Below are 14,139 nucleotides of genomic sequence, written 5' to 3' on the forward strand. Positions count from 1 at the left end.
AAGCCACTAACCACAGACAATTCTTCTTTAATCTCCCAATACCCTTTAATATTATCATCACACTTGCTATTGTCACACCAAGAGTCTGCATGACTGCCTGAAGAACAGAATCATCCCACAGTTCCTTTCTCGACTCCTCTTCCTGTGTGATCCCATATGTATTGAGACACAGATTTACTTACTCATCAAATTCTTCGCCGCCAAAGAAATGATTAGATTACGAGATCCCTTCTGGATCTTTAGAACTTACCTCGACATTGTCACCTAACCTAGAGAAACGATCTGCCAAAAAGTTGCTGGCGCTATGTATGTCATGTCAAACTCAAACTCTTGGAGAGCTACCACCCATTTACGTATTCTATGAGAATTTAAATCTACCCTTTTAAAAAATATACTTTCTTGGGGGTTTTGTGATCCGTTCTGATTACAAACTTTTGCCCCCATAGAAACTATCTCAGCATCCTACCAGCCCAGAAAACGGTCAACGCTTTTTAATCAATAATAGAGTAATTGAGTTCCGCTTCTCTCAAACCTCTAGAGATGAACGATATTGTCCTGTCTTCCCCTTTTGATTTCTGCATCAAAACTGCACCAATCATGCCACTTTATCCAGATTCACTTTAATACCTTCAAACTCTCTTTCCCAGACTTCATTCACACCATCTAAACTCCTTTCCCTTCTAGGTAGGCTGCGTATTCGTTTCAGCAAATTGCAGGAACAATTTGTTATATAACTAAGCCATGCCCAAAAACGTCAGCTACTACTCTTTCTTTGGTGAGTGCAGATTCTTGATAGTCTCCACTAAATCTTTTTTTGGTTTAATGGCAGTACCAGTTATCATGTAGCCTAACTATTCATGTTCAGAGACATTGAATTTAAACTTTTTTAATTTCAGCTTGAGGACACTTTTTTTGTAGTCTTGTCAATACCACGAGCAACCTGACGCCATGGTCATCCAGATTAGGACCATGAATTAAAATATCATCCTGGTATATTTTTATTCCATCAATACTCTCTAAAACCTTCTCCTTTGCCCTTTGGAATCCGCAGCAGCGAAGATTAACCCAAAAGACATCCTTAAAAATGTAAAGGTGCCAAAGGGCATAATGAAAGTTGTAAGCTCTTTGGATGAGGGATGGAGTTTTACCTGATGATAGGATAGGATAAAATTGTGGGGTCACGCCGTGGCAAAGAAGAATAATTTTCTTAGGAGGATTTTCTGGTAACCAAAATCAACATCCTTGAATTTAAGGATCTTAGAATTAGGGGTGAACCATGCAAGTACAGAGGCTGGTTATATGTGGGCCTGTTTTGGATTTGGCTGTGGTCGAATCTATCTACGAAAGTGTTCCAGCAAAGTCTCAAAGAGCTTTTGCCGTGTGAACAAGCTCTTCGCCTGCCATGGTTGGTGCACATATGTAATACTTTCCTCAATCTTGGTATGAACAACATATGGGCAGATTTGCATGCTGTTCTACATAGCACATTGTGTTTGCTGAAGGACAGATTGGAACTCACACTGTGAGAGATCATTAATGCCCTCAGTAGATCTCCACTTGGTACAGGTTATCTGAATTGTAACACGTTGCCTGGGCCATATCTAGACTGGATGGCTCTGGCTCATCAACTTGTCTTAGTTTTAAAATTCAGGTTTGGAATTTTGCCTTTGTGAGTGTTTTTATTGCTGAGTGGTGTCTAAGGGCAGTAGGGCTCATTGTCTGTCCACAGAGGTCAGAGCAAAACGTACATTTCTTTTCTTTTTATTGTACTGCCCTTTTACTAAAAACACATACGTTATTTGTTGAAACCACTATGCACATGATAAAATAGTCATTAATATATATAAGGGCACATTAAAACTAGGTGAAGGTCCTGAATGTGAAGCCACACAATTTGCTACAGCTAGGTTTATAAGCAGTGCTTAGAACATTCAGACAAGGAAGTTCCTCAAAGTATACATGTTCGAATAACTTACTTTGTTAACATTTACTATAGTCATTAATTTAAAGTCTGACCTGTTTGTTTTGGGGAGGTGTTTTAGATCTTTTGTACGAGTAGAATAGATCGTAGGCTTTTATATTAAAATAATAAAGTGGCCATATGTAGTATTACATGGACTTTATATGGTTATAATTGTATATATTATGCAGTGAAGAATGCGAAATCTTTTACAAATGCACAAACTTTTAATGTTTAAATTCTGTAATGTATTTATGTATTTTATACGGCATGTATTTTTATGCAATATTATAAAAAATAAACTATAAAATATAGTGTATATCGAAATACAGTTGTTGCTTTCATTCCACTACAAATTAATGTGTTATCATTGCCATACTTATGTAGTGCATACCTAGCCAAAAGGCAGTGGTGCGCTGTACCATTGTGGTTGCTATACATCACTATGTTCCGCAGCTTTATGTAATCTTCCTAATTTAGCATAGACACTCTCTAATGCAATATCAACACAGATAAGTCCGATAACATCTGCATATTTCCATCTAAATTATTTCCACTAATGTGTAAGTATACCCTTGCTCACTGCAATATATTTGTGCTTGTACCATAAAAGCTTGGCTTTCACGAGGAGTTCAGGTCACCGCTCACTTTTTCTGAAAGAAATTGTTCGCTGACCTACCAGCACAATGACCAACTACACATATTTACACCACCTTTCCTATTTACACTGATTCTGTGGTTGTGTAAATAAACAAGCCAATCAGTCTAATTTGGTAGAGCTCCTTACACTATCGTCACAAATGTGCAGACTTGTACTTTGAGATAAGTACTTAGGCCCAGGTTTACTAACATTTTGTGTTGTGGTTGCGTCACTTTTTAGACACAGTCCTAATGAAAAATGTATTTCGGGATTCACTAAGCCATGCAAAGCCAACACTGAGTGGCTTTGCATGGCTTAGTTAACAAAAGAAGTAATACAGTGCATAGCAATGCCTTGCGTTACTTGGCATCGATGGTGGGGGGGCACTGGTGTGGCAGTTGGACATTCCTGTGCATCCATCCATGGATTTTGATGCAAACCCGGATTTACTAAAGTCAGTAATTCTGGGCTTGTGCCTAAATGATGCGCCTATCTGAGGCTGGCATAACAAGGAGAAATATCTTAAGTTCTCTTAATTTCTTGCTCTTTGCATGTGTGCTGTATTTTGTAGCCTACATAGAAAGAGACAACCCAGGCACCCCTGCACCATGGCACAAGTCTGTCTGTGTTGGCACTAGGCACCCTCTAGTGAACCACACCATATCCTTTTAAATATTTTGTGTAGGAAACTGGGCTATTGGTTGGGGGTGGAAACTCCACTCACATAACAACCACAATCCTTGTCAGAATGAATCACAAAAGTCACTAAATAAGCCTGTGCTTAATCTGCTGGTAACTCAGCACACAAGCAGTCAGGCTTAATTTAGAGGCAATGTATATAGTATTTATGCAGCACGCAAACAGTAATAAAGTGAAAACACAACACAAGAAAAATCCCAAACTAATTTGGAATAATAGAGTACGTTTTAATACAATTATACCAGAACAACAGAAGTCCAAGCAGTAGAACCAGGGATACGCAATTTCAAAGTTTTAGTGAAAATAGCACCTAAAACCACAAAGCGCCACTCAGTCATCTAATTGCACTAGACCAGAGGAAAGCTGCAAGATTAGGCCGACTATGATGGGTCAGGTTGGATACAGGGACCAGGTTTGTACAGCTGAAAAGTTTTTTTAACGTTCGGACCAAAGAGTTCCGTTCATGTTGGAGAAGGCAGAGCATCCTGGATGGTTGTCGCTATGGAGAGAAGAGCACATTGGACGTCACAGACAGTCATTGCTGTCGCGCAAAAAAACAGTTAAGCGTTCTTGGAAGGTCATTGCTATAGCTTTGCGTTTTTGGTTGTTGTGTGCTGTCGTTTCTGTAGTGCGATGTGCGGGTCTTGTGTTGCCAGTCCTAGCTGGAGGTCGAAGTCGACTTGAAGAGCAAATCTCACTGGAGCTTCGTGTTAGCAGTCGTCGCGGGCAGCAGAGTTCTTGGTGTGTATGAGTTTAATACCAGCCAAGGGTCCAAGACCTGGGAAGGCACTTCTTTAGGATCAGGGACTCACTGTGCCAGATGCCATCAGGGCTCAGGCAGGTCCAGTTGCAACAGATCAGCTGGCAGTTGCAAGCAGGCCTCTGCAGCTTGTGTTGTCCCTGTAGCTCACACAGGAGGTCAGCTACCTACCCCTTGGAGTCACTCTGGTTAGCCTGGGATGAAAGCAAGCAGGTCAAGTCCTCCTCCTCAGAAAGCAAGGCAGTCCTTCAAATAGCGGTGCATGCCTCTGGCAGCAGCCCTTCTGTAACTTCTGTAGGTCCAGGAGTGTTCTCATGAGTGGCTCTGGAGGTCCACTTTTTATAACTGGTGCCAACCTTTGTGTGGGTCCTGTCTGCCCTGCCCCCAAACCTGGTTCTGGAACGTCTTCCCCTTACCCTGTCAAGACTCTAAACTGTCTGGGGCTGACAAGAGGCAGGGCAGGCCTGGTATCAAGTTCCTTTGTGTGTGATGTAGGCAAAGGCCTTTGAAGTGCAATGTGGACTGGATACAGTCTCTCCAGTCATCCTAGATGGCCGATCCTTCCACATTTATTGCCCCTTTGTGTTACTGTGTGGAAGCAATTCACAAACCCCAATAGCAGAACCATTCGCAGTCATGTGACCTGGGACGCTGGCAGGAGACACAAATAGGACAAGAAAAAGCCAACTTTCTAAAAGTGGCATTTTCAGAATTCTAAATTAAATCCGGCTTTGCCATTGAAGGGGATTTAAAAAGTACAATTCTGTTGAGTGTAAACAATATCTCTACCAGCTCCCAATTTAAAGTTAACATTTATTAAATGTAGTAAGGTAACCCCGTTGAAAGAGAAAGGCCTTACTGCAGTGAAAAATGACTTTAGGAGTTTTTCACTACCAGAACATGTAGAATTTAAGTATACATGTCCCACTTTTTAAATCCTATGCACCCTGCCCCAGTGCCTTTAGGGTCTACCTTAGAAATTACTTAATAATAATGAAGTTTAGGCCTGGCAAAATGTTTATTTTGCTAGGTCGAAATGGCCGTTAAAAACTGCAGTACGTGAACCAGTGGCAGGTCGGAGATATGTTTTAAAAGTGAACTTTAGTGGATGCACAAGGAGTGCTGTAGGCCACTAGAGAAAATTACAAAAAAACAATTTGATGGACAGAATGTAGATCAATGTCTTACATTCACCCCAGTACAAGGATCTGGGCCTAAATCCATAGTTTTTTGCACTCCACACCACCCTGGGTCAGATAATGGCTTTATGCAAATCAGCTCTGACCCTGTGCCCCATGGGAACAGTCCAGTCCGAACTACAACAGCCATATCTTTCCCAGACCGGAATCAAGCATCCGAGGACCGGACCGGCCACTAGAAGCATTTAATTTACAGGCCTGGGTATACAGTACCATACTTAAAAGTAAATTAGGCATTCCAATCAGGTAGATGACAATTGTACCATGTTTTAGCAAGAGGTCGCACAGACCGTACCAATGGTTAGCAGGGAAAAAGAGCACAGAGCCCTAATGCCAACAAAAGCTGGTTCAGTAACAGAAGGCAAAAACCTGGGGTTGACCCTACAAAAAAGAGCTACGCCCCACAAAGTGCAGTGTAGCTCTCTCCCCTTTCTACAGCACAGTGCAGCAACTTGCCTTCCTGCGTTGCATTAAAGTTAGTAAATCTGCTCTTTAATTTGTGCACATGGTTGCCGAAGGGCACCATCCACACTTGTTTCAGGGGTCGAGTACTCTTTTTTTTTTTTTTACCTTCCTCACAGTCCTGGTCTGCAGCAGCTTTAATCAATTTCCAGCAGCAGGAAACAACAGATCAGTCACACTTTTATGTTCACTAAGGTCATTGAAACAAAATGTGGACTGCTAATATGGTTATCCTTGACCATGCAATATACTGTCACCCCTTGTTCTATTAAGAAAGATTGTCGTTTGCTCTCCCAGACGGTGTACATGCTTCTGCGCTTCCAGACTAATAGTAAAGTGAACCGGCGTGACATAGAAGTGGTTGACGGAAGATAAGGCCTGCATCCTCAGCATTCACCCTCTCAAGAAATTTGTGGCCCAACTATTTATTTATTACAAATTAACCACTGATGATCCTACACAATAAAAACATAGCAATAGAATATTTACTTTTAATGATGCAGACTGAAGACGGGGAGAAAGGCTTTACGGTTGACAGGACGGTTATATCAAACACAACAAGATAATGGACGGAGTGCTGAAACTTTTCAACCACTCACCCCCAGTCAAGAGATCTGGGTTTAATCCATCCTTCTTTTGCTCACTATGCCACCCGTTGGGACCCAGCCACACGCAAATCAGTCTTGACCCTGCTCCTCATGAGAACTTCATAGGCAAAGGATGATTTTGTAGAGATCAGCATGTTGCCTATTGACTGTCATTGTTAATGCTAATGGCAACTGCTTAGTATTTAGAATTAAATTTTTGCTGTTCCAAGTCTTTTTACCACACACAATCCCTCTTACTCTGCTTCATCTTGCGTCAACATGTATTGTTTCTATTCCCATATTTCATTGCATGACACTGCAATTCTATCTCCTCTGTATTTTATAGTTCCATTTGTAAAGTGCTCCAACACCTTAGAGTATGGTTCACTCTGCATACTACTGCTAATCATTGTAAATAGAAACAGGCGAGTCAGCGGTGCTAGAAGTAGAAGTATGGAGCTGCTGCAGTACCCCCAGATATCCTTTATAAAGTTCAGATGGAGAATTTGCACTATAGAAGTCATTATTTATTCGTCTTGGAGCATTTACTGCGCCTTTAAGTCCAAACACTCACCGGGCACGCAACTTCGTTTCACAAAGTGCTGCCAATTCCTTTTTCATAGAGAGCTGTATTTACTGTTCCTTTCTCTAGCTGCAACTTTATTTGGTAATTTTAACATGTGGCACTTGCTGACTCAGAGACAAGAGAATGTCTCAACATTCCCGAGGTTTTCTAACACACATATATGTAAACCTGTGCTCACTTTTCAAAGGAAAGTTCGAATATCCCAGATCAGCGTAATTGAAAGTACAAATGAGGCACTTCTGTCCATAACCAGCACCTCCACTCGTCAAAAGTGTTCCACCACCACTGAGGCGCCTCAGGTAACCATAGACACTGGGTCAGAAAAATCGTATTCGCTTGCCAAATATTCTATGAAGTTGTGTAGCACAATCTGGCTAAAACGTGACAAGAACTACATCTTGTTAATGCACCAGATCACACAGTCTGGTGGGGTGACCTGCTTAATAAACTTCCAGCCCATCGAATACAATGATTGTATCACTAGCGCTCCCTTTTGAGGGTTTGTTTGTTGTTGTGGATAGCCCTCTCCCCCGCCCTCTCTCTTCCTTACCTTTTCCGAGTTTCTGTGCACTTCTACAGACAGTGGGCTCCCGCCCTAGACAGGTGTTTGGTCACGGTCTCCTTACTAACTTAATTTAGTTTATCTTGTCGGCGAGTCTGTTAGATAACTTACTGGCCTCCGTGCGCCTCATTGGTAGCTGGCGACACTATCAGAGTTGGGAGGCTTTCCTGATAAGCGCTTTATTGACATCAATTGTTCACTGATTGAACCTTTGTTAGCCCCATGGTCTAGTGTCATCGGGCGTAATTAAGATCCGGAAGTACCTACATTTCTCTGACTAGAGAAGTTCTTACATTTTAAAGGTATTATTTTAATCACGATGGTACATCAGCAATTAACGCATCTAATTGATGTGCAAATTATGTGTAAGTTTAAAATCGCATAAACAACTAAAACCACTAATTTGCAGGTTTCTTAGGAAGAATCTTGTAACATGCCAGTAAACATGATAGCTGAAACATTTTTGTTTAATTTGTTTTGCTATTTGAACAGCAGTCCTTATTGTCAAATCTCTATATTTTCTAAGTGTAGCAAACCTAATAGGTCCCCACGCCAATAGGCAATGTGAGCAATAATCTTTTAAAATAAATCTTTTAAACCTGAAACATTTACCTTATTTTGCAGGAAACTACCAGTCATTTGTACATATGTAGGTTATGCTGCCCATACGCCAGATCCTAAGTGGACATGTGCAGCTGTAATCCTTCCCAATTTGGTAGAGGTTTGTGAGCTGGGCAACAGAACGGCAAACCAATGTAAAGAAATTCAAACGTGTGCTAAACAAGAATCTGGATTGTTTCTACAAATGTGTTGTTGTCAGTAAGAAAACTTGAGCAGAATAGAATTGCGTTTTTCGCTAGTTTCTGTGATTTTCAGGAACATTTGATCAACAGTCCGAGTCCAGTGTAGGAGTATCGTTTGCTAGATGCCAACCCTCAGATGACCTTCCTTAGATGCTTTGGTTCCTTCACTGTTATCTTCTACCAAGGCCTGTATTGGAAGACATTGCTCATGGTACTGTTAGGGATATATGCTGAAGAAGTGTCCCATATGTATCGAATTCAATTTATAAGACACATTTCTCAGAGGTTCCGTAACTCAACAGTTATATATCTCAAAGTGTGGTCACATTCTCCAAAGACTTTTCAATAGGTTTGAGGGGCCAGTTATCTTTGCAAGAGAGGTCAGCAATGTCAGCAGAATAGACTCAATCAACGCCAATCTTCTAACAAGCATCTGCAATGCAATAGGTCTCGCATTTACAAGAGTTTGAGTTATTGGCATTGTAAATGACAATGCCATTTATTTATGTTTTGGTTTTTAAAACCTAAATGAAAGGCTTTGTCATTTACATTGTCATTGACCGGAAGACAGGAGCCCAGGAACTGGCTTGCGCCGCCCTTGGCCAGCACACTACTGGTTCGCGGGGGGCCCTGACCACGGAGGCCCCTAGTCTTAAGGGTCGCACCCTTCCCCCCCATGCAGGGGGGCGCACTGTCCATTATTAACCAATATACTATGAAAATTGCTTTTCCCAGAACGGGACTGTAAAACTAGTATGAAGGCCTTCTATATAATATTTAAGAATAATAAGTAAATGGAGCCATGGTGACTTAGTATACTTCCGAATCTCACTTGCACAAGTGGCACTTTAGGAAAGAACGTTATGAAAGCGTTATTGTCTAGAGAAATTGGATTACTAGGGCTTTTGCTTTCTCTATTGCTTTGAATTGTGGTCATGCAAAAGAAGTCCTTTCTAGCTGTATTTAACGCCCTCCTTATTTAGTTCATATTAGGATTGTTTTTTTGTTTCAATTTGCAGTGACACGTCATTCATGAAAACACATTGGGAAAAATTACTGTGGGTATAAAATCATTAAATGCGTATCATCCATAAAGAAGCAGAAAAAGAATAAATAATTATTTTGGTGAAAGGCAAACTAGTATTTATTTTTGCCATCAACATCTGTTACTACCCTGAAGATCTGTTGTCCTTAATATTCAATTTCATTGTTTAAAAAAAGCCTTAGATGTTAGCATTGCATTACTCAACATTAAAATAAAATAGCATGGTGTGGGAATGAGGCTAGGAATGTATTACAAACCTTCAGAAAGGAAAGATTTTAAGTCAAGGCTTTATAAGAAAAGCAGGTGAGCTCACGTCACTGGAATGGATATAGCCAGGTATTGCTGAGTCTCCTCCCCTCCCCCCAAACACAGTTCCATTCCCATGGACCTAGTGGGTCCCCCGCCCTCTCCCTCCAGCCCCCTCCCCTCCACACACAAAAACATTGCATTTAACTTTTTTGGGTTAGGGGTCGTACAAACCAATAAAAACACACAAAAAGTTATTTTAAATACGCTGAAAACCCAATATAGCAATCCAGCATATTCATAAATCAATTGATATTGTACACAACATATTTACAAGTGTTTGTGGATGGCTAACCTTAACATAGATTCTAATACATAGCCATTCGTAAACTAAAACTCAAAATGTATACATTTGTTTTCTTGCATATCCCATTTGGGCCTACGGGCAAGGTCATGACTGGTCCAACTACATGCTAGCCCACCCCCCCCACGGGAGTGACCATGCGCAGACAGCCTGGTTGTCCAGAAGCTTACTTACCTCTGGCACCCCCTACACCCTCAAAATACCCCCCCCATGGGGTTGCGCTGTTATGCCATCTTGGCGCCCACACACCTGTGCGACGATTGGCTGCAAGGACCTACTTGGAAGCGTGCATTTCCCCCGTACCCTACAGCCAATCGGCCTTCAGCACCCCCTCGAGTTCCATGAGAGACCATTGTTCCACCAGGCATCCCCATTAACAATGGTTATGCCTACTAGGACCGTAAATGCTCTACCAATCATGACCTTACCACTACAGACCAGGATAGTTGACCAACTATCTGGCCTCCCCCTTCCAGGAGATGTCTCAAGGTCATGCCCTGTCTCATGCACTGACCAGCCACGCTAACAGTTTTATAGGAGAAGTTAATTGCCTATCTTTGACAGGTGCATGCCATCCTGCAGGAAAAAACCTCCCCCCCATCTGCACCAATGCAAAATGTTTGTAATTTTTGGGGACCTGAAATTACTTGTCGATCTCTTTGTTAATTATTTTAACCGAATGATTCAGGGTCCAGACTGACTCCCCCCTGCCATTGGAACCTGGGGATGATGTGGAACCAGTATAATACAGACTGTAGGCACCTCTCTGCCAACCATCCGATCTCTGTGATCAGTGCCTCAAACAACTCCCTTCCTGCCCACTTGCATATTGTCGTTGCCACCCAGATGTAATATTACCGCAGCAGGAGGCGTGTGTGCCTTAACCAGCAGAACCTCCAACAAGTCTCCGCAACTGCCCTAGGCACAAACCTCCTTGCCCATGCAGGGACACACTGAAACCTTCCTGATGGGCCCGCTCCGCATAGTTTCCTGTGACAAAGGGGTGTTTCAAGCTGTTCACGTAAGAGTGACCTACTCCCCATACTTCAACTTCGGCTGCCCCCCAGGCTGGGACATGGGACAAACGAGGCTCCAACGACCGGCAAACCACAGCGAGCTTCCTTCATCACAGGATATGAAAAAACTGCGGGAAATCGAAGAAAAACAGTCATTAGACACTTCATAACTCAAAGCATGTGTAACCGCACATATAGTTTGTAACAATCAGAGGAACATAGACCAATCCTTTACACTGCTTTCCCTGAGAGGCCTCTAGCTGTGGCTTCCGTGCCACCATGATGCACTGCCACCAACCCTTGAGTAGCCGCGATTCAAGCTTATCCCTCCATGGTGCTGAGCGTAGCCATCCTTGTTAATGGCCGATACATGGTAGCCTGCCTGGCAGGTTCTGAACCTCAAAGCCACCTGTGAGAAAAGACAATGCTGAACTCGAAGTACTTAAGGATGGCCTATTCCCCACCCTTCTGTCAACTCTAGCTACCTCGGCGTGCACCGAAGTTACACCAGAGTCTGGCAAAAGACTTGGCTTGCCATACACAGCTGTCAGCCTGTCCGCTTTTAGCTATGCAACGCAAACAGAAGCAAAATAAGAAACCAGTGCATACAAACGAGCAGCCCAATATCAACAGAACTGTAACATATCTTAACCCGTGTTGAAAGCAAGCAATGGCGTTCACATTGACAGGGAAATATTGCTAAGATCAAATTCATGGCAGAACATGCACGATCTCACAATAGCGCCTATAACTTCAAGGCTGTCACTAACCCTTGGGCTTGTGCATCTGAATGGTGGCGACCCTTACTCCATGACCTCCTAGAAATCCACACCAATCCACATGGTGCAGCATGGCTCGTCAAAACGGCCTGCAGGGATATGGCATTATTCACATTCTGAAGGAACTCAACTGGCTCTCCTTGCCAGCCTGCACTATCATCACAATTAGTTGTATCACTTATAAACTCGTTGTGACTGGCAACAGTTTTTTATGTGAACACACTCACCTTCGGTACATATGCAGTCAAGGCATGACATTGTCAGATAGCCCCTGCCCCTCTACTCGCCCAATGGCCATATCTTTGCCTCTGTACCTCGTTTTTGCTGCCTTTGGCTATGCATACACTAGGCAAATAACACATCATCATATTACATGCCAAGTAAACTATGCCAAGAATCGATCCTTGACTAGGAAGTCAGTGTGCACCTACCCCCTCAACTATTTTGCCAGTGCACAACACAGGGTATGGACTAGGGACCACAGACTTGGCTCCTAGCAGACCATATGCTCGCTCCACCATTTTTTCCTCTTTGGATTGCCTTTTTCATGAGAATATGGTGATACCTCTCACCCCCAGACAAACAGATTGGGGGCTTAAAATCTGTGGGGATACAAACAGATGTTTATTAAGGGAACCTCCTGTAAGATATATACTTGGGATATTTGCAAACACACAGCATTGTGGGAACTAGCTATCATAATTTGACTCAACTTGCAAATATGTGAAAACAGAAGAAGACATTTGTAGTGGGCGATTCTCAGTATCTTATAAGACTGTACCACTCCCTACCACATCCTAACAATTGTGTTCATGTCATAACTGGGCCCCAAGCACTGTACTGTTTCAGTTGCCTCTGAAAAAGCAGAAATGTTTGCTATATAGTACCGCACTGGTCCTTCAAGTGAAGGCCATGTTATATCATGCACCTAAAAAGACATACATACTATATTTTATTTGAGGTTCTGGGTAAAACCCTGAATGCCACAGTGAGGTAAGTAGCCTCAGAAAGCTTAGTAGATATCAAAAATGTGACTACATAAACACAATATTACTGAGGGAGGCTGAGTTTTAAATGAACAAGCCTAGAATTTACGCAAGTAGTATTCCTCGCCAATAAAGTTTTTATATTTTACAATGAATGAAATGTACACACCTGGGCTTTGAAAAAGTGTTTTAGAATTGGTTGCCAAACTGCATTGCAATGCAAAGTTTCAGCGCGATAATCAGGGAAATTAGTTCCACTCTATAGTAATTACCACTCTCTTTTTCACTAGTACTACATTGGAGGGTAGTCTCCTTTAGAGGAAAGTAGCAAAAGAATGGGCCAAAGTGAGACCCATTGTTTGCCCCTTGTTGGTTGGGATCCAACACTGTACTCTATTGTAATCTTTTGACATCTAGGCAACCCATGTCAGCCTCTTCTCATAGCTGCATGATGTCACGCTGAAGAGTGGTAACTAAGCGAGGGCTCGTCAAGGCTCAAGTGGGATGTGCAAAGAAGGCTGTCCATGATAAACCGTGTTCCCACACATGGCGCACTTCGAGAAGATGCAAGGCTGGGGACAAGCAAGAGTCACTCTGTGCCACAAAAAGAGGGACATGGGTCCACTTGGGTGGATCCACCCGTATTTCTCTCCTGCTACTATCCATGCATCTCTAGATTCAAAATTTGTAGAGACAGTGTTCCAAGCCAGGAACAACAACTCATCCATACATCCCCCAGCATCATTATCCACCTACTGTGGATCCCACCAAGCATCGCACTGTCCTCCCGAGCAGAGGGACAGAGACGCCCCCTGGCCATGGTATGCGCGCAATGTTGGATAGGAAGCGCAAACTTGGCTGGGAATCAACAGAGTGCCAAACAGCAGGTGAGAGCCTGTGGTAGAATTCAAGATGGTTAACCAGGAAAAAAGCAATTAACAAGTTCCCACTGTGTGCGTAGCAACGTGCACTGAAGAAATGTCTCCTCATGCTTCTAAATTGTACGTTTTTCAGAGCAGGTGTGGCAGGCCTATATCACAGCATACCACCTGCACATTGCGCAAGTCAAGCTACCAAATATTCATAGGCGGGACATAATTAGAACAGAGAGAAAACAATACCACTTATTGTGCACCATGAACCGGTAAACAACGTTTACCACAAATCTTTCTCCCCGCAGGGAATCACAACGCGGTCATTACAACAACTGCGTTATGATTCCGCATACCATTAGTCCGCAAGTCTGAACAACGACTTGCGGAAGGGGGGGGGGGGGTTGGATTTAAAATCCAACACCTTCCCTATTGTCCGCACAGACTGGAGTTGGAATAGTAAATTATACTATTCCAACATCCAGCGCACCCTCCGCAAGTCGTTGTTCCGACTTACGGAGTAGTAGTATGTGGAATCGCAACGCGGTCGTTGTAACGACCGCATTGATTCCC

The sequence above is a fragment of the Lissotriton vulgaris genome, chromosome 6 (genome assembly GCF_964263255.1).
Source record: "Lissotriton vulgaris chromosome 6, aLisVul1.2, whole genome shotgun sequence".
Taxonomy (NCBI): domain Eukaryota; kingdom Metazoa; phylum Chordata; class Amphibia; order Caudata; family Salamandridae; genus Lissotriton; species Lissotriton vulgaris.